Here is a 24,087-nt window from a genome sequence, read left to right on the forward strand (position 1 = left end):
TGTTTTAGACAGCATGAACACAAATGTGCCTCCGCCGCTGTCATAAAGCAACATATCCAGTGCACTGGTCCTACCCAAATTATGGAACTACTCCAATTCTACAGTGCATGCTTCAGCTGCTGAAAGGAATCACTTCACCTGAAATTTCACAAGTGAAAAAGCTCAGAGAAGTAACACTGACTCCACATTAGCCATATTTGTTCTTTATAAGCAAATTAACTGAGCTATCATTTTCTTAGATGACTACCCGAAAAGAAAGCTATCCTTCAACCACAAGCGTAATTGCTCCCTAAACCATGCTTGCACAGCAGTAAAAGCATAGGAACATAGAGTGTTGCTCAGGTGTGAACAGACATACGTTTTGACTCAATAAACATACAGTCTTGCCTGAACTTCTGATTTTTTTTTATATTTAGCAACTAGATGCAGTAAACAGTGCCTTTGTTGACTATGAGTTGGAACTTCACCCTCATAAGCAAGAAGTGGAAGTTACAGAGAAATGGCATACTTCAGGATGTGTCCAAAGAACAGCAATGAAGCTCTAGAGCACAAGTCTTATGAGGAGCTGCTGAGGGAGCTGTGATGCTTAGCCAGGAGAAAAGGAGGCTGAGAGAAGACCTAACTGCTCTCTCCAACTACCTGAAAGGAGGTTGCAGTGAGGCAGGGGTCAGTCTCTTCTTCCAAGTAACAAGCAATAGATCAAGAGGAAATGGCCTCAGGTCACACCAGAGAAGGTGTAGATTGGATATTAGAGAAAATTTCCTCAAAGAAAGGTTTGGCAAGCTTTGGAAGAGGCTGCTCAGGGAAGTGGTGGAGTCACCATCCCTGGATGTATTTAAAAGATGTGTAGATGTGGTACTAGGGAATCTGGTCTAACAGTGGTCTTGGCAGTGCTGCATTAATGGTTGGACTTGATGATCTTAAATGTCTTTTCCAGCCTAAATTATCCTACAATTTTATGTTTTCTACACTCCAACAACAACATTTCTGAGCGTTTTCGGCACTTATGCATTGACTGTGTGTTTTACAATATGCTTAACATGCATGATATACAGCATGCCGTATATGCAGTTGCTTATTTAGGGATGATTAGTAGGCTAGTGATTTTAGGAAATTAATCCAGATGCTTCCTGGAAATTTATTGCAATACCAAAGAAATCTGAAAACCAGTACAATTCAAAATAAAAATGTACACATTCAGAAATTCTCTTGGACTCCCAGAGAAGAATCTGGTATTCTGAGGTGGGCCAAAACTCAATGAGAACCAGAGACACATCAGTGAAATTAAGCCTGTTGAGAATGTCCAGAATTTAAATGTAAGCGAAAGACTGAAGAGGCTAAACCTGCAAACATTCAGCACCATAGCAATTGCTGCACTGTTTCCTGATGTTGCACCAACAGAGGAAGGTACAAGATTAAAGGGGAGTCACCACAGACTGAATCAGTGACAGGCAGTTGAAAACCACAAACAAACAAGCAAACAACAACAAAACAAAACAAAACAAAAAAAAAGGAAAAAGAAGAGGCATTAGCTGAAGTTTAGAAAGTTCAGATCATAAGTCACATAACAGATATTTCTGACAGTGGATCAATTTCCCTGACAAACCTTAAGAAAGCAATGCAAAACATAATCACATACGAGGTTACCAATCAAACTGCATTTTTTTTTTTTAATGTCAGGGAAAACAACGTATTTATCCTTTAACTCTCATTTGGAAAAAATTCAAAACCTTCTCTCAGCTGAAACTTACAAAAAATAAGTCAATTTCACCCAGTAGGCAGGAAATTCCTTCTGTGGAAAAAAAAAAAAAAGACTGTCTAAAATGTTAAAAGTTATGAACAATGGAAACTTAGCTAGAAAAGGTCTTCCAAAGCAAGGTGCAGGACAATTTTAAACACAAGCAGAAATGTCAGAACACACATAACGAAAACTGTGTCATTTCTGCTCCTTTTCAGCCAATGAAATAGTCCATCTTTTTTATTTAATTAGTATTTGAATACATAGATCATTCTCATTCTTTGATCTTTTGATTATTTATAATGATATGCAACACACAGAATGAAAAAGATGGACAAATATGTTTTTTAAATAACCCAAATTTGTTTATTGGGTTTTGAAGAAAGTTCATTTTAAACCCTTAATAAGCACATTATTCAGCCAAAACCATGAAAATAATTTACAGTGGAGAAGCCTTAAAGAATTCCTCTGAGAATATAAATGACAAAGATTTTCATATAAGTTGAGGGTTATACAACTGACAGAAAAACTTCTTATTAGGGGTTCTGTCTCTTAACATCAGATTCTTTCCACACAGAAAAATGGGAAAAAAAATCCTAGAAAAATTCAAGACCTAGGATTATCTAGCCATTTTCAGCAACACTTTTTTTTTTTTGTAAAAGGAAATGGATGTTTTATTCTTTCTTGCAAGTTCATCCTAAATTCCAACATCTTGCATTAATTATTCCTTGATTCATCAAAATACATTGCCAAAACACTAGAGCTGAGACAGCAGCTCTGAAACCAAGGCTTATTTTGATGACTGCTTTCTCTTGCACACGATTGTGCAATATTTTGAGGCTTGTTTGTCAGATGCTGTGGTTATTACGTATTTCACTGCTTGGCATCACTAAAAAATAAAAATTAAAAAAAAATCAAGACTTTATAGCTATAGAAGCGTAGATAATACAAGATTAAAAAAATGGAAAATCTGGCCAACAGTTCAAATACTCAGAATAATTCTGAAGATATTCTTGGACATTGTGAAGCTGCAAGACTTGCAGGCTCCACAGCTCTATCTCCCCTTTCATGCTGAAGGAGCACCTGACAAAGTTAGGTATGTGCACTAGTATGGCATCTGTGCCTAATCATAACACTAAGAAAACTGCTAAATAACTTCCTATTTCACAGTCTAACTGGAAGGAAAGAAGAAAGTCTTCTGAATTATTTCCTAAAATTCATTATAAATGAAAACAACTTTTTTTAGTGTTGTGCTTTCATAACTCCTTTCTGTCAAAGGCAAATCTTAACATGTTCAGACTTTAATTTAAAAAAAAAAAGGCATAATTTTTCTGGTGCAAGTTATGACCCTTTGAAACTGCTTTCAAAGTGGTCTTGAACATTTGTCTTTTAATTTCTTCAAGACTTCAAAGCCACGATTATCTATTAAATTATGTCTGTTCATATTTCTGCTTATCCAAAGGAATAACTGTACTCAGTTCTTCAGCTGGACTCTGCATCTGCTGAGCAGTCTTGTTTGGGAAAGGAGGTGTTGTGGAAAGGTTGCTGTTTTTGCCATAACTTGTTGTCTGCCTGAAAACAGTTAAGTGAACTCAATTTAATTTACTCACCACACTGAACTTTACTGAGGCGTAAAATTTTTTTTTTTTTTAAATCAAGGATACTCACCATATATAAACTAAACCTCAGGAAAAGGCACTTCAGTACTTACAAGGTTTTCTGCAGTGCTTTCAGGACAGATTGAAAAAACACACCTACACTCAGGCATCCATTAATAGACACCTCCCTAAAAACCTGTTTCTCAAGACATTTGAGAAGTCCAGAGACCCCATAACTAGCAAACTCATGCTCTGATCACATTTTTCTTTATTCAGATGAGATAAAGGTCTTTTTCAAAACATTTTGGATAACATCTGATAATTTTTATGAACTTCTTTATAACTGGGGTTTAACATTAATCTGAATGAATTTCTATAGCAACTGGAACAAAATTTTTCTTTTATTTACATTATAGTTGCTGTATTACTAAACGGTGACACTTTCAAACATAATTATATTATACAGGATTACAGTTTAAAAAAATCCAGATCCATCACTGGTTTTTGTTACATGTGGGATTTTTAAGAGCTGAAGATGCACAGATAATTCTTAATTTTCCCAATCTCTCTAATGACATGAATGGCTGTATTATTGGAAAGAAAGTGTCATTTGTAACACTAAAAGGGTTCTCAATAAAGTACTTGGTTTGATTTTTTTTTCAGTTGTTGTTAACTTTTAAGGTAAATTTGGATACAGCTGGAGGGGAACCTCACTATGAAAGCAGCCTATGCTATTTATAGTAAGTTTTCTCTCTAGTGCAAGACAGTGAATGTTTGCCAAAAGAATTGTACATCCAGGAGGGTTTTTGAAATATGAAAGATACTTTTAAACTATGAAGAGAATTATAATTTTTGCCTAATATTTAGTAACCTTCAGATACTGTAATTCCACTTCAGATCCTGGAAAAACATTCCGGAGACAAATATTAGTCTACCACTGGATAGTGAAGAGGAGGAACAAAATTACATTTCAAGGGGAAACTGTTTTAATTAGAGTTACCTTGTAAACCTGCACAGCAGTCACCTTCAGCACACTGTGCGAAGTGTTACACACCACAACTCTGTTTATTCTTGCTACCATCAAACTCTTGAGTCCATAAAGCAAGAAGCTCAAGTTTGCTCCCAGATGTATTTATATCACTCTACATTTATGCTGCTGTAGTGCAGAAAACTAACTTAAACACCCTTAACTGGTTGACTGTACTTCCCACAGTAACAGTCTCTGGAGACACCGATCACACCCTAATCCATAACCTTTATGACAAAGGATGCTTCATGGATGCTTCATTCTTTTATATTTCAGGATACCATGAACAAACAGGTGGACGGGGTCCACTAGTGCCCTTTCACAATTTTATTGAATCAGGAATGGCCTCACTATGATCCTGAAAGAAAGAAATCCAATTATATCAAAAAATCGAAGGTGAGCCTGTTCTCACAGGTGGCTGAATTTCTGTATCTGTACTTCTGCAGTCTAATCCCTTTTCAGCACTTGGAAAGAAAGCCTGATTACATGGAAGCAGATCTCAGCGATCTCATCACCAGCCCAGCAGATGGAAGCTGCTGAGCTACTGCCTGTGTAGAAGCTTACCAAGCACTATACTAGAACTCCATAGTTGTTCAACATTTAGCATGCAAAACCATTTACCCTGAATCCAACCTGACAAACCAAAGATCACATTCTGATTCTGAAGCAGTGGCCCTTCCTTTGATGAAGCAGAACAAGTTACAAGCTTATATAAAACTTACAATTTCAGAAGGAAACGAAAGACCATTTGAAATCCCAGCAATTACTTAGAAGAGTTGCTGTCAAGTACAGCTATCGAGTCACTACTCTCTGATGTGATCTAACTCAGGTAAGAGTACAAATTCCTGACCTCTGTGACACTGGTACTTTGACAGAAGCCCAAAAAAGCTGGACTCTAAAAAGCAACAGGTGCAGAACTCCTTGCTGCTGAATAAAGGCAGCTGATGAAGCCATGTTTTGGAAGCCAACATGTGTGGAAAATGTCCAGTTTGTTAAGAAGTCTATTTTTTATTGTCCTAGGACTCAAAAGCTCCAATACACTACATATGAAAAAACCCATCACTGAACATTATGGCTTATTTATTAAATGTGTGTGGTATGATGAGTGGCAGCTGTTTCAGTTCACTACCTACATGTTTCAAATTCTGGCTTGAAATTCAGTTACTAAGAGGTTGATGCTCAGATGCTCAGCTGAGGTACCCAACACAGAGTCACTTCTGTGAGAAACTAGAATCCATTTTATTGTCCTGTCAAGTCTGAAAAATAGTTAAATTTCCTTCTCTTGAAGACATACCAGAGATTTGATTCTGGATAAAATAAAGCTTTCCTGATAGGAAGTAATTTATTACAGAAATGTACTCTTAAATCATGGGCTCCACCATCTACATGGCATTTGGATCCCATCAACTATATCTCCAGTACATGCAAGACTGTTTGAATAGGGCCAACCTAATTTCTCAGTGTAACTGTGACAACAGTTACATTCTCACTCCCAGACCTCAAGTAAGTTTTGCATTAATCTCTACTTAGCAAAGGTATGTTAATTTGGCTACAGATAATATATGGGAGGATGCTGAGAGCATTGATACCTATTCACTCCTTTGAAAAACCAAAACTACTCTAAGCTCTAACACTATAATGCAAATAACGTATGTATAGTAGGAAAGATGGTGCTTATCACTTTCATTTTATTCACTTTGTATTTTCTGCAGGAGATATGTGTTTTCCAGGTGATGGGGTTTCCTTTTACTGACCTTGGCATTCATCAGGACCATACTGTGATTTATACTGAGAATTCCAGGCCTTTATCTGATCTTATAAATAAATGTAAAATACATAAAACAATTATCCTAGTGTAAAATTGAATTTTATCTCTCTGTAATCAGCTTTTGTCTATGATACATATTTCTATGTTTGAATACAATTCAAAATTAATAATAGGCATAATTTATTTTCTGACTTTTCATTATCTTGACATTTTAACAATCTTTTTTTTATATACTCAGGCTTTAATTTTATCTAGGGCTTCAACCCCACAGTTCCTTTTTAGACATGTACAATGTGTATTTCAGAATATCCATTCAAGGAATAAGTCTGCTAAAAGAACACACTGGCCATTTAACAGACCAAGAAAAAGTATTAAAAATAGCAGAGCTTTATAACAAAGAAAACCACCAGATTATGAGAGAAAATGTAGCACTGCATGTAAATGACAGAAAAAACCATACTAGAAGAAATCACAAGTTACAGTGAAGAATTAGAAGTAAAAAGTAGAGTTCTGAAGTTGGTGATTGTGGAAAATTATAAACAGACAACTTAGATTTAATTTTTTAATAACTAAAAGAGACAATGAAGGAAGTCTCTTTCCTATTAAAGGGCAGTCACAACTTTATACTGAATGCCATAGCATTAGCAATTTAACACAGAGATTAGTCTTATCTGGACATGAGGCTTTCAGTATTTTAACAAGTAATTTTTTGGCCTTAAATGCAATTTATACAAATGCACCTATCTAATAGTTTACTTTCTTTTCTTAATTCAATTGATTAACTTCAACCAATGATCCTTAATGTTTTACTACCTCAGACATACATATGTTGACTTCAAAGAAAGTATGTCTCAAGTCAAGTTCTCACTACCATGTAAGGCTTAAGTAGACTTCATATGCAAGTGCTATGGTTTACACAGAAGACTTCATTTAAAGCAAAAGGCTCAGAATTAGAGAAGATCAGGCAGGAAATGGGAAAAAAAAAGAGACACAGACATATACAATACAGCATGAGAAAATATCCTAAAAGGATTGTGACAAATAAATACAAAGAATGTCATGGCTGTATGTGCCGAGAGCAAAAGTGTCACTTTCCATACAAGGCAAGAAATCCACAGCCACTCTGCACAAAGCCACACTGGCCACACCACAGCTGTATGTGCAGCAGCACTGGGATTCCTTCACGTCTGCAGCAAATGAAGCTGCTCACTGGGCCTTTGTGATTAGAGGAGGAATGTGATAACCACGGTGGTCTAGACTGCTACAAGTAAAAACAACACACGCCAAAATGAGTGGTCCTTGGTTTGAAGTGGCTGTGGTCAGGATGAGGCATGTTTAGGAAGCAGTCCCTTGAATACCTTGTGACAAACACACGTGGAGAAAATAACACGAAAGAACAGTGTAGTTAACTGAATAAAAGGTTAAAGAAAATAAACAATACTTTTGCAGCTTAGCATTTATTTGTGAACTGCTGGTGCAACTCTATGCTTGGCAGAAAAGCTATGAGGCTTTTGGTAGCTTGACAAGACAATCTACAAGCTTGAATGAAATGTTCAGCTTAAGGAATTAGAATAAATCTGATGACTGATGTGCTACTGAATGTGACAGACTGTCGTCTGTTTTAAACAGGATCTCTGTAGGATGTACTGAAAGCAGTATTTTCCCATTGCCTTAAACATACTAAGATTTTTCCCAAAGAATTCTGGCTAATATATTAAGACAAAAGATCTCCTCAAACTCTTGGCGTTTCAATAAAATAATGAAATAGCCATTTGGTTTACTTGCATAATTAATTCATGCTGACACTGTACTTCTGTGATTAATTTACAACCAGTCACAAAAGTATACAACAAAAACAATTACTCTAACTTCTTGAATTAACTATAAAATTATAAAATATGCACAATAAGTGATTAAAGCAGCTTATCTAAACACTATTTGTATACAGAATTTAATATGTAGAAATATCAAATTGGTTATCTGTTATCAAAGCAGATTTTAAACAAAAATAGGTACAGGCATTCCTTAATAGCTCTTGAAAATCAAGAAAAAATTATCAAAAAATCTACAGTCAAATGGTATTACAACACATAACCAGGCATATATTAAAAAAACAACTTCAGTTTTAATTTGGCCAGATCCTTAAAAATTGTAAACCATTAATTATATACATAGACACATATATAAACAATGTAAAATAAGATAAAAATCCTTGGAATGTAATTTATGCTATTTTAAAAACCATATAAGAAACAAAAACTTTGGCAAGATCTAGGGAGAAAGAGGAATATCCTTCTTCTATGTAAATAGTCCCTGTAGGAATTACTAAGGTGTTTTACCATCTCCTTATCCTAGAGATAATGACTCAAATCTGTCCTACAAACACAAAATATGGAAAAAAGGATTTTTTGACATATCCACTTGGAATCTGTACCTTAGATATAGGGAATGGGCAAAACTGCTCATTGGTGGATAAAGTGCAGTAACATCAGTTTGAACCATACTGCATTTGCAAAGCTGAGCAGGGAAGCCAGCACAACCCCCCAGCTCCAAAGAGGAATGCAATCCACCTCCAAAGGGGAATAAGAATGAAACCACCACCAAAGTAATTCAACCTTCAGAAGAGGCTAAGTGTCAGAAGTATACATAATTTAAGATACATTAGCCATCAGGTACATTTCCCTCTTAGCTGATTAATTTGCTTTCAACTATAATTTCATACAACACATTTCTAAGAACAGAACAGTCCATATTGCTTAGCTCATAAATGTCAGTATTAAACTAATTTATCTTGGTAGTTCTCTTTACTGCTATACTGTTTCTAGGCATGAGCCAGATTGCAAGTATAATATCACATGTATTTTACTGACAGACTAGAGTTAAGATTTTGAAAGATGCTTTGCCATTATAGCTAGTGAGCTTCTATGTCCAAATAAAAGCTGAACTCAGAATATTAAAGCTTTGCCCAGTCCTGCTGCTAAGAGGCAAATTTAAGTCATAAAAAAAATTCAAGGACCTCAGTCAAAATAGTTTTGCTTGTAAGACTGCAACTATGTGTCCCTTCTTCCCCCATTTGCACTCAGAAATCACTCAGACCTCAGAAGATCAAGAGACCTTTTTCAATCAGTTGTTGCTTTACAGCTGATCAATACAGAAGATCACAAGCCTCTGCACAAGCTAATGTTTTGTTCTGTGTTTTGCAGGAGTTCTTTATATGGCTTAAATTACCATAATCTCCTTCCCCACACAATGTAACCTGTTAACAAAAACCGCTGTGCCACGGATAAAATCTCAGGCTAGAGGCGACTATCAATAGGTCCTTGAGGTACTCTATACAGTCAGCAGAAAAATGTGTTACTCATGCTTATATCAGAATTACAAACTAATCTGTGATCTTTTGGATTGAGAGAGAACCAGAGCGTAGAAGCTCAGATACTTCCCAAAGCTTCTCAAAATTGCTAGCTCTACATTTCTATCATCTTCTCTGGGTCAAAACATCAGTTCTCACTACAACCTTTGCTATTCAACATGTGCTGTACTTCCCTGCTGAATGCTTCAGGCACTACATAAAATCTCTCAAAGGACTCAGGTGCTGATACATAAGGAATGCTGAACACACAGAGGTGGTCTCCACTTTCTTCAGAGCAACTGCCAAATTCAACTGATGCATCAAGCACAGAAAAACACTGGTTATCACTCATCTTTTCATGATGTTCTCCTTGCACTGGCAGGTGCAAGACTTGGTGTTTCTGTATTTTGTTTTTTAAAAACATTTAAAGGCCAAGTTTAATGAAGGCTTGTCTTATTTCCCTCACCTTTCAATGACCAGTATATCCACCCTGTTGACTTTACCACTCATTTCATGCATCATACGAGATTATCAAGCTCTTCTTTTGCTTCTAAGGGCAAACATTCATTGGAATGTAATTTTCTGAACATTTTGTCTCTTCAGCTCTACCTTGTATTTCACTGAAAGCTTTGCTGTCAAACTTTTTCTGAAAAAAACCCCAACCCTCCTCTCCAAAGAAAACATCCCTTTAACAAGAACATAAGCTAAACTTTGTAACCATGCCCTTGAGAGGCAGGGAAAGCTTATTTTCATAAACACTCAAGTCAAATACTTAAATTCTGCTACAGCTTCTTATTTGTGCTAATATGACTGCCTCTGGTACTAACTAAACCAAAATTCAAAGAACAATGGCACAAAACAAAAGGGCATGATCATTCTCAAACAAAACACTGGTGGCTTAAGACACATCGCTAATGCCAAATATATATGTTGCAACTTCATTCATATGTGACAAGTCACTGTTGCATAGAAGTAAAATTTCTTCTAAATTATTATTAAAATTTTAAAAATTGACACTTGCTCAAGTAAATTGTACTTATATAAATTTATAAAATCCTCCCTCAAAAATGTAAGCTGTATATCCATCTAAGTGTCTATCATCAGTGCTGCTACAAATTTACAAAATGCCTTTCATAATGCATTCTAGAAAAGAGTATTTGTACTATTGAAAAGATATGTTACTACTTTTACTGACTCTGGTTTGGATGTAGTTAAGTTCCTTCACAGTTGTGCACATAGTACTTTGCTGTTTTGGGGTTATAGCTAAAACAGTGCTGATAACATCCCAGTATTCTGAATATTGCTTACACTTCTTATACAGCATCAAGGCTTTTGTTTCCCACCAACTCTGTCACTCCAGAGAGTAGCTTGGGCGTGGACAAGAAATTGTGAGGGACAGAACTGACCCAAACCAGCCAAAAGGATATTCCATACCATATAATGTCATGCTTAGCAATGGAAACTAGGTAAAGCAAAGAAGGGGTTATGTGGTTTTTCTTCCAAAGCAGCTGTTCTCTGAGACTGGCTGGACCACAGTGTGCTGCAGGTGAGAGGTGGCAAGTGACTCTGTTTGCATAAATTTTCATTGTTTTTAGTTTTGATCATTTGTTCTTCTTTCCTTTTCCTTCGCTTATTAAACTGTCTTTGTCTCGGAACATGAGTTTTCTTCCACTGTCCTTATTTTCTTCATCAGCCTGCTGGGCGGAGCAGCAAGCGAGCAGCTGTGCAGGCATTTAACTGCTGGCTGGGGTCAACCCCACACTTGACTCTTTATTCCCTCCCTCCAAAGCACAAGGATGTTTATAGTTGTGATTTGTGTCCCTTTCTTAAAAATGCAGTGAAACACTAACAAGTTGGAATACTGTCTAGAGCTTCCTCTCTAGACTGCAACAAATAACTGGGTTTGAATGACTGGAGAGCTGTACTAGTTTGCTACCATGAACCACAGAATGGTTTGGGCTGGAAGGGACCTTGAAGATCACCTGTTTTCGACCCCCTACCATGGGCAGGGAAACCTTCCATCAGACCAGGTTGCTCAAAGCCCCATCCAAGTATGCGCCATGTGAAAGAAAAACCATCATTTCATTTTTGCAAACCATAAGCAAAAGTGAACACTAATCATTAAAACAAATAAAACAAACAAAATTATACTATTTCAGAACATTTCTAACAGAGTAGTTTATTTTTAACAAATGCTTTCACAATCTCACTTTTAAGTCCATTCCCTAACATCTGAATGCCAGTTTAACACACATAAGGAACAGCAGGTAGAAACACATTTCCAAAGATTATTTCAGATTGCAATTTAGCCCAGTATTCATACAGTCATCAGACAAATCTGCAGGCTTTGAGAATGACTTAATTTTTCTTTTGAGATATAAGGTACAGTACAGGAGTGTTACTGCACAGAAATATTAGTCAGAGCAAAAACACCAGGGACCCACACCCTTCCCATTGTTTTGAAATGTAAACATTAAGACACTTGGAATTTCAAATAAAAAAATGCAGGGCATATGTTATAGAAATGGCGTACCTGTTACAATCACAGAATAATACTAATCTCTCAGATATTTCAAGCATAGCCTTATTGGCACAAACCCAGCAAAAACTTACACAGCAGTAACAAAACCTTACTACCTATTATCTCTCAAATACTTCCCTCCTTTCTATCTTTAAAATTAAGAACTGCATTTCAAATTTTCAAATAAAATTAGCATCTTGCTATTTAAGAACTGTTCTCACACTAGAGTAACTTGTCGATATACAAAACTTCATCAGGTAAACTGATTTCTAAAGAAAGTTGCAAAAAACTTGGATATTTTTCACAGTTCTACAAGTGGCCGACACAAATGTCAACAAACCCAGTCCACTGTATCATTTAGTTGAGCCACGTAACACAGCTCTGGGCTGCGGGTGCGGACACATACCATGCAAAACAGGCAATGCTCAAGATTAGCTACTGCTGATTTTGGATTTCTGAACTGCTCTATTCAACAATTTTCTACACTCAAAAATATGGTTAAAAAAAAAAATCCACAGTTAGTATATATGAGAAACAAAAATACAAAACTAAATCCCAACACTTGTATTTTAATCTGCTTTGCAAATTTCTTAAGAGCTTTCCATAGGCCCTGTTTTCGATGGTTTCAACCAAGATTTGCCTAAGGACAGGCAGCTGACTCAGAAATTAACTGAAAAAACGTGGCAAGCCACATGGGCTCTAGTCCCTGCAGCACTCTGGAACAGATCAGGGTATTTCACCTGATCACCTGCCCATCATGAACACCACAAAATTGTCCCTAAGCATCTCAGCACACAGTCACTGCCTTGACTTGCACAGATAATAGCAGACATTTAATTTTAAACCCATGTTCATTTAGATGAATAAAACATCACAGATACACGCTCAAGAAGCCACTCCCGCCTGGTGCTCAGGTTAGAGAGGCTGGAGGTTCACTCATGAGCCTGCTCAAGGCCGGCTGCTGGCACAGGGCTCCATCTACCGGTGTGCGACCCTGCACACCTATGGGAAGAGCTGGTGGGGGAAAAAATAAATTAAAATCTCAACAGCTGTTTCACATCTCTGTTTGCTAATGAGATATTCAGAAGACATAACATGAGACTATTCAGAAAACACTACTCTTTCAGAAGAAATCAATCAACAACTACATGCACTCACATGCTAGCTTGAAACTGTTGTACATGTATGAAATCTTTGATTATCCTTTAACATTTGTAAAATATGTCTCAAAAACTGTTCTAAAGAAGCACCATTTTCTACAAGATGTAGCATACGACTACACTCTCCCAATGCAGATGTAAAGCTTTATTGTTCCTTCTTAATGCAAGCAAATAAGCAAATACATAACTCTCAAGAATTACTGAAAACTGCATAATATTGGCACAATTTAAGGCAATAGAGGTGGTCTTTTTCTTTAAAAAAGAGAACTCCTCAAACATGCATAACCAAAGTTTCAGAAGGAGACTGCTATCAGTATTCATCAAGGCTATTTCTGCACAGTGTGACCTGTACTATGTCTCACTTTAAAGATTAATTTGACTACTGCTGTAACATGCAGCATTTCTCAAATTGAGCCATTTAAACCTTGCCTTAATAACCCCACTGTGCCTTCAACTCATGTCTGGGAGTGAAAAAGAGCAGTATCTTTTCCTCCCCAGCGCCCTTCGTGCCCATCAGCCAAGGTTATTGAGCTCTGGCTGCAGAAGAGCTGACTAAACAGAAAGCAGCAGAAGCAGTGCTATGCCTTCTGTGCAGCACTTCAGGAGATGCCCAAGCCTGCCAAGGGCCAACAGCTGGCTGACCAGCCAGCCCAATTCTGTTCTCCAAGGCACGGCTAGCAAGATCAGCAGCTAACTTACGACATGGTGCAAGAAAAGAGACAATGCAAGAAATGGACAGTGAGATCCACAACTCCACCCCACTTCTTTTCTTTAAACATCCTGCCTCACACTCAAACACCATGTTGAAGGCAGCTGAGCAGGGCTCAGAACAGGGTAAGGGAATCCTTGAAAAACCCACATCCCTCACACAGTACCTAAATACAGGAAAAGATATGACTAATTTAGTCAGGAACACCTGAAAACAACCAACAGATGGTCACAGCAAGAAGGCAGGAATGGAGCAGAGACCAGTAAAATTGAGGCTCTATGTATTATCCTATAAGGCAAGAACTGGTGAACAAGTGCATCAGGGAATTCACATAGCTCCTTCCTGTGGCTCAGTTTTCCCAATGTAGCTTGTTCCCTATAAATTACACTTTAAGAGACTAATAGAAAAGAACATCTCCTACAATAAACTTTACACAGCACCACAAAATGAGAATAGAATACTGTCTTTTTTCTTTTATTTTAACTGTAAGGAAAAGCAAATTTTAAAGCTTGAAAGTGGCTTTTTACTTGCTAAATTTGAATTTTAATCAAAATGCATTTTAGAATAAAACTGAGCAGAACTATTGGGTTGCTGATGTCTCTTTAAGGAACAATGATATCAATGCAGGCTACACTTGAGAAGGATATAGGTGTGGAACTACATCCTTTTTCATCATACAGTCAGGTGCAAAGGGAAAAGTTAAACTTCAAGATTCCTGTGGTTTAATGAAAATAAATACCATTACAAACAGATCCAAGAACACAGACGCATTAAATACTGTTTGTTTTCCTTCAGATATAGATCATGGGAATGGAGATATTTAACTATTTCAAGACTAATTTTTATTTCGTTTTAAGCTGTTTACACCGTCAGCAATCTCCGGGTATCATGACAACTAGCAGAAGAAAAAAAAATAGAAAAAAGTGGGAAAAAGCAAACCAGCATCTGTGAAAACAGTTTTCAATTGGTATCTAAGTATTTGATTGGCCTACTTTGATTACACTGAGCAACTCAATGTCTATCATAGTTCTGTATCACTCATCTAGTAATATTTGTAATAAAGAAATTCAAAGTAAGAACACATTTCTGTAGCCCTACAAAAAGAGCTACAAAAATTTCAGTAAATCTTAAAATGGTGGTGGGTGTTTCACAGTGCCAATTTCCTTATTACAAGACAGGTATCAAGCAGCAAACTGGTCACAGTGCTCAGGTCAAATCTCAGACAAGGAAAACCACATCCTAACACTCTGCCATAATAGCAAATGGAAAAACTGCCTGTGTCTGTGCACACACAAAAAACACACTCTAGAAATACATGATGAAAAATACTGCTTTGTTTCTCATGCTTGTGTCTAAAAATTTACATAGCCAATTTAACTCATTCCCACCCACTAATCACCTAATGCCACAAAATTCCTAGAGAAGCTGAAATTTTATTTACTTGAATGTGAATAACAAGAACACATTGAGAAACAGCATCTTAAAGCAAGTCCAACTGTAGATCACAGAAATTTTAAGAACAGTATTTAAGAAAAGTCAGTTGTGACTTTCTAAAGGTAATACTAATAAATTTATTAATCTATTCTACAGATACCGATGATTTTATTATATCAATACCACTAATGATATTATAGCATGGGTATAATTTAGGCAACTACAACAAGCATGAATTATAACACCTGACACAACACTGCATCAGATATGTATCTTCACATTTCACCATAAAATCTCTCTCAAACAGCACTAATTTTTACAAATAAAAGTATAACTATGTATCATATTATTACAGAGAGCAATAAATGCTTAAAAAAAGAATACAATCATTTTCACATAACTTCTTTCAATAGCATTAAAGACACCATTGAAATGTCTTAGCTTTTCTCATTATGCTCAGTCAGTGTTCTCAGATCTCTTAATGCACTCAGCTGCAAGCTGAGATGCTATTTTTCTTGGTAACTAGGTTAATCTTTTTGGCAGTCAATTCCTAAAATGAAGTTAAATCTATAATAAATAGAAATAAACCAACAAAAACATAGTACAAACTGATATTTTCTTTCCTATCAAATGCAGTAGGCAAGCAGTAAGAATGGTTCCACTTCCTCACCTGTTGAAACATCAGAATTAACAAGGAGAGGGAGTCAAACATATACATTTGGAAATAGTGCAATGAAAGAAAGCTAAAGCAGACCTGATTAATCCCAAGGGAAACAAGTCAAGAACATCTTAAAAAAAAAAAGATGTAATACAAAGATTTAAACATATTTAACTTTGTGCATTAAAAACTGAAACAATGAAAAATGTACTTTAAATTGTGTAATCATTCTACAAAAAAGAAATATTTTAATACTTTTCATTTCTATACACCTTAACTGCCATGCCTCGGAAAGCCCTACGCCCTTTTCACCAAGCTGACCTAAGCTCAGGATCATTCTTTTGTTAAACTGGCAACTAAGAACATTTTCAAGTTCTAGTCCCACCAGGGGCAATTCATAAAATGCCCACCCATGAAACAATTCTTCAGCACTGAACAGTCCCTTTACAACTGGACATTTTTATTTACAAGCTAAAGTACAAGCCAACTTGTAAATTGGCTTAAATAAATTACTACCATAAATTAAAAATGCAGTCTGTTTGCTTCAAGTACACCAGTTTTTGATTCCATATTAAATTCCCTCACAGTGGAGCATCACAGCATCTTCAGAACAGTTTTGATTCAAACACAACGCTGTTCCCATTCCACAAATCCTGATAAAAACTACCACCCCCTCCCTACAAAGACCTAATCAATAACCAAGCATTTTAATCCTCCTTTGTCCTTTGTACTACATTACTGAACCAGATTAGATTTTTCTAATTTATTTCACACTTAACATTTAAATTAGTGCATAGCTAGTCAGAATATTACTATTTAAATGAACGTATAACTTAAAGATCAAATTCTGTCTTCAACAGATTTACATAAAAGGACAGAAAGGATAACATTTGTCTACCAGCATGTTATGTGGATCTCCTTAACTCAATTTATTAAGGATTTCATGGTGCAAAAATTAATGCCCTCCAGGAGCTGAACTCATTACCAACTATTTCTTCCAAACCCACAGTGTAATCCTATGCTTCTGTGACCAATGCGAGTTTGCCATTCACTTAAAGGGAAGTTGGATCTGTTCCTGTGTTTGCTACTCTATCAAGAGATAGATACTGAACAAAATGATACCACAGCCACTGTCTTGACTTTTTTTGTATTACATAACAGATACTATGAACCAGTTCCATGTACTTTAGTCCCTGCTAAAAATAAAACAAACATATTGATGATCATTTTAACTACACATGAAGTCAACAATAGGATCACAAACCTTTTTTCAACGTGAATTTCCAGAATATATTTCAGCAACTATAATGGCAACCAGCCTGTAGTGGAGTGGACCCTACTCAGCCCTTCAATGCCCTCCCTACTCCAGAACCCACAGGAGCATTCCTGCAAGTCACCTGGTGCACGTACAGTACACCCAAGCCACAACACACACACAAACAGCCTCCCACCAGCCACCTGACCCAATAAACTCCTTCTACGTGCCTATTTGAGAAAAGCACAGGTAAACAAAACAAAAGCTAACAAGCAAACAAAAAAGGGAAGAAAATAAGCTGTACACATACTCTGGTGGCCAAAGTGAAGTTCACCATAGGCCACAGGTACCACAGCTCTAACTTTCAAAACAACAAATGCTTTCAGAATAATTAATTGAACCACTGAGTTTTAATTCCCCTGAAAAGCAGGAAATAAATATTTCAATTAATTAGCCTTGGCAAGGCTCAGCCAAGTGTAACAGTGCACAGTAAATACAATAAGCTTTTTTCATGTTTAGATGTTCAATAAAATAGAGAGTAAACACTTAAACATACTGCATTGTGATATGCATTCAATTTAAATGATCATGTCTTGTACTTAGGACGGATCAGCAATGCCTGTTTCACACTTCATACAAAAAGTTTCAAGAAATTTAATTTATTTTAGAGAACTGTAACCTACATGGGAACATTTCAAAAAATATTATTTGATTCATTGATACTATGAAAACCAAAGATCAATCCCAGCAATATCTCATGTTGTGGTGGGCTGACTCTGACTGGAATCCAGGTGCCCACCAAAGCTACTCTATCACTTCCTCCTCAGCTGGACAGGGGAAAGAAAAATATAACAAAAGACTCACTCACCAATCATCCTCATGAGCAAAACAGACTTGACTCAGGGAAATACCAAACTTTAAAACACCTTCCTCTCGCTTCTTCCTGGGCTTAACTTTACTCTGTTTTCTCTACCTCCTCTCCACCACAGAGAAGAGGGACAGAAACAGGGTTTACAGCCAGTTCATCACACATTGTCTCTGCTGCTCATTCCTCCACAAGCTCCTCCAGCATGGGTCTCCCATGGGCTCCCTGCAGCCAGCAAATCTGCTCTAGCATGGGCTCCTCTCTACAGGTCCACAGGACCTGCCAGGAGCCTGGTACAGCACAGGCTTCCCATAGGGTCACAGCCTCCTTTGGGCACATCCGTCTGCTCCAGTGTGGGGTCCTCCGTGGGCTGCATGTGGATATCTGTACCACCATGGGTGTCCATGTGATGCCAGGGCGCACCATGGTCTTCACCACAGGCTGCAGGGGAATCTCTTCTCTGATGGCTGGAGCACCTCCTCCCTCTCCTTCGTCACTGATCTTGGTGTCTGCACAGTTGTTTCTCTCACACATTCTAACTTCTCTCTCCAGCTGCAAGTGAGAATTCCCACTGCCCCCGCTTTCTTAACTCTGTTATCCCAGAGGTGCTACTGCCACTGTTGACAGGGTCAGCCTTGGCCAGCAGTGGATCCATCTTGAAGCTGGCTGGCATTGGATCTGTCAGACATGAGGGAAGCTTCCAGCAGCTTCTCACAGAAGACCCTCTGCAGCTCCCTTGCTAAAGAACCTTACCACATAAAGTCAATACACATTTAACTATTTTCAAAACTCTAACATATAATACTCTTTAGTATACCAGAGGCCACCACTCTGCAGAAACTCTCAGTTTGCATTTTAACCTGTCCCTAAAAGACAAAGGTCCACATCAAGAATCATCATGGAAAACAGAAGCCTGCTGTTATGAAGCTAGCAGGGAGCTTCCTCACAAAACTAGCAGGGAGCATGCCAAGTACCCTGTCACTTAAAAAACTGGTGGCTGAAAGCAGCAGAGATTTATCTTAACAGCTGAGCATTGACACTGGTTCTTTCCATAGCTGTATCTGTTCCACAAATAAAGATTCAATACTGTTTCTCTTACTCCTTCAAAACCATTTTCCTTTCAAAGGAAAAGGAAAACGGCAGCAATCATACTTATAGGAATATCTGTCAGTTGCAACATTAGCCTGTAGTTAAATCTGTCAATAGTCAGCTGCCCAGAAGGGTTGTTTGTTTCAAAGGTAAATTTCAAAACATTGATTACCCACACAGGATAACAGATGTAAAAGTGAAAAGAAGCCTCTGCATTGATTTGGATGACCTGCACTAAAGTGAGCCTCAAGTCAGATCACCAATTCATAGCTTAAAACAATTTCACTATGGCATTTCACTGCCATCAACTGCAGCATCTACTCTGCCCTATGTTTAGCAGACTAAAAATAGGTAGCATAAAGATACATTAGGATATCTCCCAAGTTCATGACTAATTTTACACAAAACTGTGATCTATAGGCAGGATGCTCTTCCTCTTCAGCTCGCGTGTATATTCTTGCTTTAAATTCTAATGAATAATTTGTTGTTTCTTTCCACAGAGAACTATCAAACAGCTATTTTCTCTTCTCCCCTAACCCCTTCCAGCAAGATCTGAAAACTCCCTTACTTTTTTACTAACCTAGGCACTCTCAGAAACTAAAACCCTCACAAACTGCAAAAAGCTACATGTGGGCCATGTGGCATCAGCACCATACTCCTATTTGTGCCAATAATACAATGTGTTGGATTTGTCTTGCTGCAAAAGAAATACTAAGCCTGAAACAAAACCTTGTTTTGCTTCTTACTGGTCAGGGAGAGTTTAACACCATTATAATGCATTTCTAATTTAGCATCATCTAGAATGACTTCCAACAAGCAGGGAGATAGATTAACAGAATGCGAAGAAAAGTAACATTTCCTTTTCCAAAACAGGCAAACTAGTAACTAAAAGAGAAATTAAGTAAATCCAGAAACAAAGCAAACAAACAAACAAAAAGGCAAGAAGTCTGATTAGTTATCATGTGAAAACTGGGGAAGAGATTTTAAAAATTTAATTTGTCACCCACTAGTGTTGGGCAGTAGTCCCCATTACAAACAGTAATGGGAATCATCCTCTAAAAAACTTGCAGTATCACTGCAAGAAAACTTGTAATACCTACAGAAACTAGTAGCAGAAACTGTCCCTACCTTCTTAAATCCTATTCATGATTTCCCCTCCCAGTCTCTCTCTTCACTTTCCATACTGCAGCCAGAACTGCAGTAACTTCTTAGCTGGACAGGCAAGACAAGTTTATCACTTTCAAGATCCTGAAATCAGTGCTAATCCCTTTACCAGTGACAAGGCAGAAGAGCTCATAGCCATCAAATTGATGGCACCTCACTGGTGTACACAGCTCTGTCTCACATAGCTTAAGAACCTTGTCATGAATGACAACATTCTGGATACTAAACAGCAAAATAAAGCAAAACAGAACCACCATAGAAGTAGCATGCATAACTGGCATGACAGTTTTAACTCTTGTTAAACCTCACAAGATTTATAAGTTAGTGCCATAATATATTGAAATAAACAAATAATCTGAACCAAGTGGTTTCAAGTTAAACCAGAGTTGTACATTCCTATAGCAGAACTGGTCAAGTATGGATGCTCAAGGACAGGTACAAGAACAAGGCAAGCACATCACTGCACTTCCCTAAAACCCACAGATCCTAGAACCTCCAATATTGCAGCTCTGAGATCTTCTGAGCCAGAAGCACATTGCTGTGGTTAACCAATTTCCTTTACACAGCTAAAGCAGCACTGCAATTTAAGACTGTTCTAACTGTAGTTAGAGCTTGCTGGAATATTCAAAGGCCAGTACGGTGCTGCAGAGCACTCTGAATTCCCGAACTCGGGCTGAACAAACTCCTAAAGTAAACTAGCTCCAATCACCTCAACCCCCTGAAGTAATACGTAGACCCAGCTGTGGTTGTTCCACAGTCAAACATCGGAGGGTGTGTTGTCTCAGGTAAAATAGTCCTTTGGGTACATTTACAGAATGTTTTTCTCCCAAACTGTTCACACGGAAAAACCACAGCTTTTTTCCTCAAAAGAAACATAATCAAGAATTCTGACTAGCAAGAATTACAATAGGAGCTGAGGTATACAACTCATTGGGATTTCCTAAGCAGCTTTTCTTAAGTCATAAATATTAAAAAAAAAAGGCACAAACTTTATTTGGCATGTTCTTCTGGTGCGGTTCCTCCCCCCCCCCCCCCTTTTTTTTTTTAATGTATTATTACAGTGCTGAATAGTTTCCACAGTTTGTTCCCATCTGACACTAAAGATCCAGCACCGACCTCCTGAATTTGTTCGGGGCAGGTTTCATCTCGGACTGCTCCGGCTCCCTTCCCAGCGCTGCCCCCCTCTCGGAGGCGGCAGCCCGTCCATCCCTTCCCTCCCCGCTAAGCCGACAGCCTCTGGGACTCCAAATCGCGCATCCCCGCTTGGGAAACTTGCTTCACCCTATCTCCAGAGGCGGAGCGGACGGTAAGTCGGGCAAGCCGGGGTCGCCCGGCGGCCACGGGGAGGTAACATTAACCCAGCCAAGGGGCTGTCACGGCACACGCAGCCGGCCAGCGGCGCAAGGGCCCGGCGGCGGCGCGGCCCCTGGGTGGAGGAGGCCGGGCAGGGCCGCTTGCCCGCGGGGAGGCGCTGGGGGCAGAGCGGCCCCGACCTAACACCGCCTCGGCGGGACACGCCGCCACCGCCGAGCCCCGCCGCAGAGGATGGGGCGAGTTCCAACCCGAGCGCCGCGGGGCGGCCCCAGCCCCGGCCCCGCCGCCCCGTTACCTGCGCGCTCCGGCCCCGCCGCCGCCACCGCAACAAAGCCGCGGGCGGGCGGGGGGAGGGGCGCGCGCGCGCCCGCCGCCCTCGGGAGCGCGCAGCGGCGGGGCCGCGGCCCGGGGGCGGAGCGAGGCGGCGGGGCCGGGCGCGGGGGTGGTGCTGCCCTGCGGGCGGCAGAGGCGGCGCGGCGGGGCCTGGCGGGGAGCGGGGGTCGAGGGGCTGGTTCGGGCAATCTCTCCTGCCCATCCTGCCCCCGCACAGCCAGTTGTGGTTTCCTTCTCGGGGTGTTAGCTCTGGAGTGCTGCCCAGGATGGACGGAATTCCCTACGAAGGGACGCAGTAACCACAAATGGAGAGGCAGACCCTACCAGGGATATTGAGGAAAAGAATGGAGTGGCGCTCATGTACTGGTTTGAGAAGAGACCATATGGAAATAGGATTAAACCTAGAAGTGCTCTAGGAAACCTGCACAGTGGGAAGGTTGCCCTTTGAGGGGGAGGAGGGTGGAAGATAAGGGATATGTGCCATATATAAAAGAGACTTCCATTTGGGGAATTGAATTAAGGTGCATAGATTCAGAGTTTGAATACTGTGAAACAAACTTGATAGTTTCCTAACAAGAGCAGAGGTTGTTTCGGTTTTTTAAGGAGCAGGTGTTATGCTACTGTAATTTACATGCACTCTGACCATTATTTTTCAGTTTCTTCATGTAAACCTTCTCTTTGATGCAGGGACACCTTCTGCAGAAAACAAATCTATCTGACCAGTTTCTGCACCCTCTGATCAACTCCAAGTTCTCTTTGCTGTGGAAATACTGCAGCAAAGTCCACCTTAATACTAGATTTGCTATTTGTACCCAAGGGAACATTGCATAGGGAGGACTACATCTCCGGAATAAAAAAGTAGTGATGCTTCAACATCTGCTTTTTGATGATAAGGAACACTGGAGACTCGATCATCCAGGAGTATTTATTGAGCAGCAGACTCAAGGAGCCAAACCAAGGGAACTAAGGCAAATGCTAATGAAACATTGAAGTTGAGATTTTAATTACTCAAAGGTCAGTACATTCGAGGTTTATTAATTTAAGGGAGCTATTCTGTATTCCCACAGCAATCTGCATTCAGCTCCTACATAGATCAAAAATTCATGTTATTGTTTATTTGTTGATGCATTCAAATTCTATAACTGAACGCTATACCTGACTATTATTCCCTTTTGCAATTAGCGTCTTGGTCTTTTAACACTTTATTAACACTTCTCTGTATATTTCCTATGTTCCCATCCTTTTCAGTAGCAATAAACCCGTTGTTTTGCTCTAATAGTTGTTCTACATTACAAAAGGCTACATTTCTTTCAAGCTTGGAACCTCTGTTCAGTTAGCAACATTTGTTGCTAAACTATCACAAAACACTGGCAGGCACTGCGCAAACTAATGTATCAGAATACCCCTATGAGTTCTCTTGCCCTTCAATGATGCTGCCTCTGGGATGAGCCCATGCTGTCCCCAACGTTGCACTCTGGCATCTTCTGGAAAAGCAGAGATTGGCCTCGCCGAAAGCAGTGCTGGGGGCTGTCGGCAATGGCGCTATATCCCAGCACTTCATGCCCGTGCCCTGTCACCGTTTTGTTTACTAAGATGGGCCAAGAGGTCCGTGTAACACATGTAATAGTTACTCTCCAAATGACAAAATACCCGTGTCCTTTGAACATCGAGGTGCTGGAACCAACCTTTAGACTAAAGGTTTTGAAAGGACAGTAGGCTTCAAAAAAAACCAGCCTGTGAGCCGAGCGGCACCACCGACCCTTCCTAGAAGTTGAGCCGCAGAGGATGTGCGGGTGTTAGCTGCGTCCCAGCAGCGGTGGGGAGCAGGACTGCAAGTGTGCGCTGTATGGCACCAGCCCCGAGGCGCGAGTGTACGGCCCGAGCCTGAGCAGGCGACCGGCTGCTGCCAGAGCCTCGCTCCCCGCCCCAGCCTGGGCTATCTCAGCGCCGGCCGTCCCGGCTCTGCCCTAAGAGACAGAGGCCACCGCTTTTCCGGCTGGAAGCGATCGCCCGTAGCTGCGAGCCCGTGCCCTGCCCGGGGCCGCCCTCTGCCCGAGGCCGGCTGCCAAAGGCGGCCGCGGGGCCGCGCAGCCCGGCGCCCCCGC

At 39.4% G+C, this 24,087-nt stretch overlaps 1 protein-coding gene across 3 annotated transcripts in view; it reads right to left on the bottom strand.

The window, feature by feature from the left end:
- MIPOL1 (mirror-image polydactyly 1) overlaps positions 1–21,987 on the bottom strand; it is a 189,868-nt gene extending 167,881 nt beyond the window's left edge. For 2 of the 3 annotated variants that reach the window (XM_039552713.1, XM_039552716.1), the window contains exon 1: positions 21,452–21,692. The gene's annotated coding sequence lies outside the window, so the exon portion shown is untranslated. Of the gene's footprint in view, positions 1–21,451; positions 21,693–21,944 lie in introns of those variants that run through there. The other variant, XM_039552714.1, reaches the window with a different exon arrangement.
- Positions 21,988–24,087: the final 2,100 nt, after the last annotated feature.

The sequence above is a fragment of the Corvus cornix genome, chromosome 5 (genome assembly GCF_000738735.6).
Source record: "Corvus cornix cornix isolate S_Up_H32 chromosome 5, ASM73873v5, whole genome shotgun sequence".
In the NCBI taxonomy this organism is placed as follows: domain Eukaryota; kingdom Metazoa; phylum Chordata; class Aves; order Passeriformes; family Corvidae; genus Corvus; species Corvus cornix.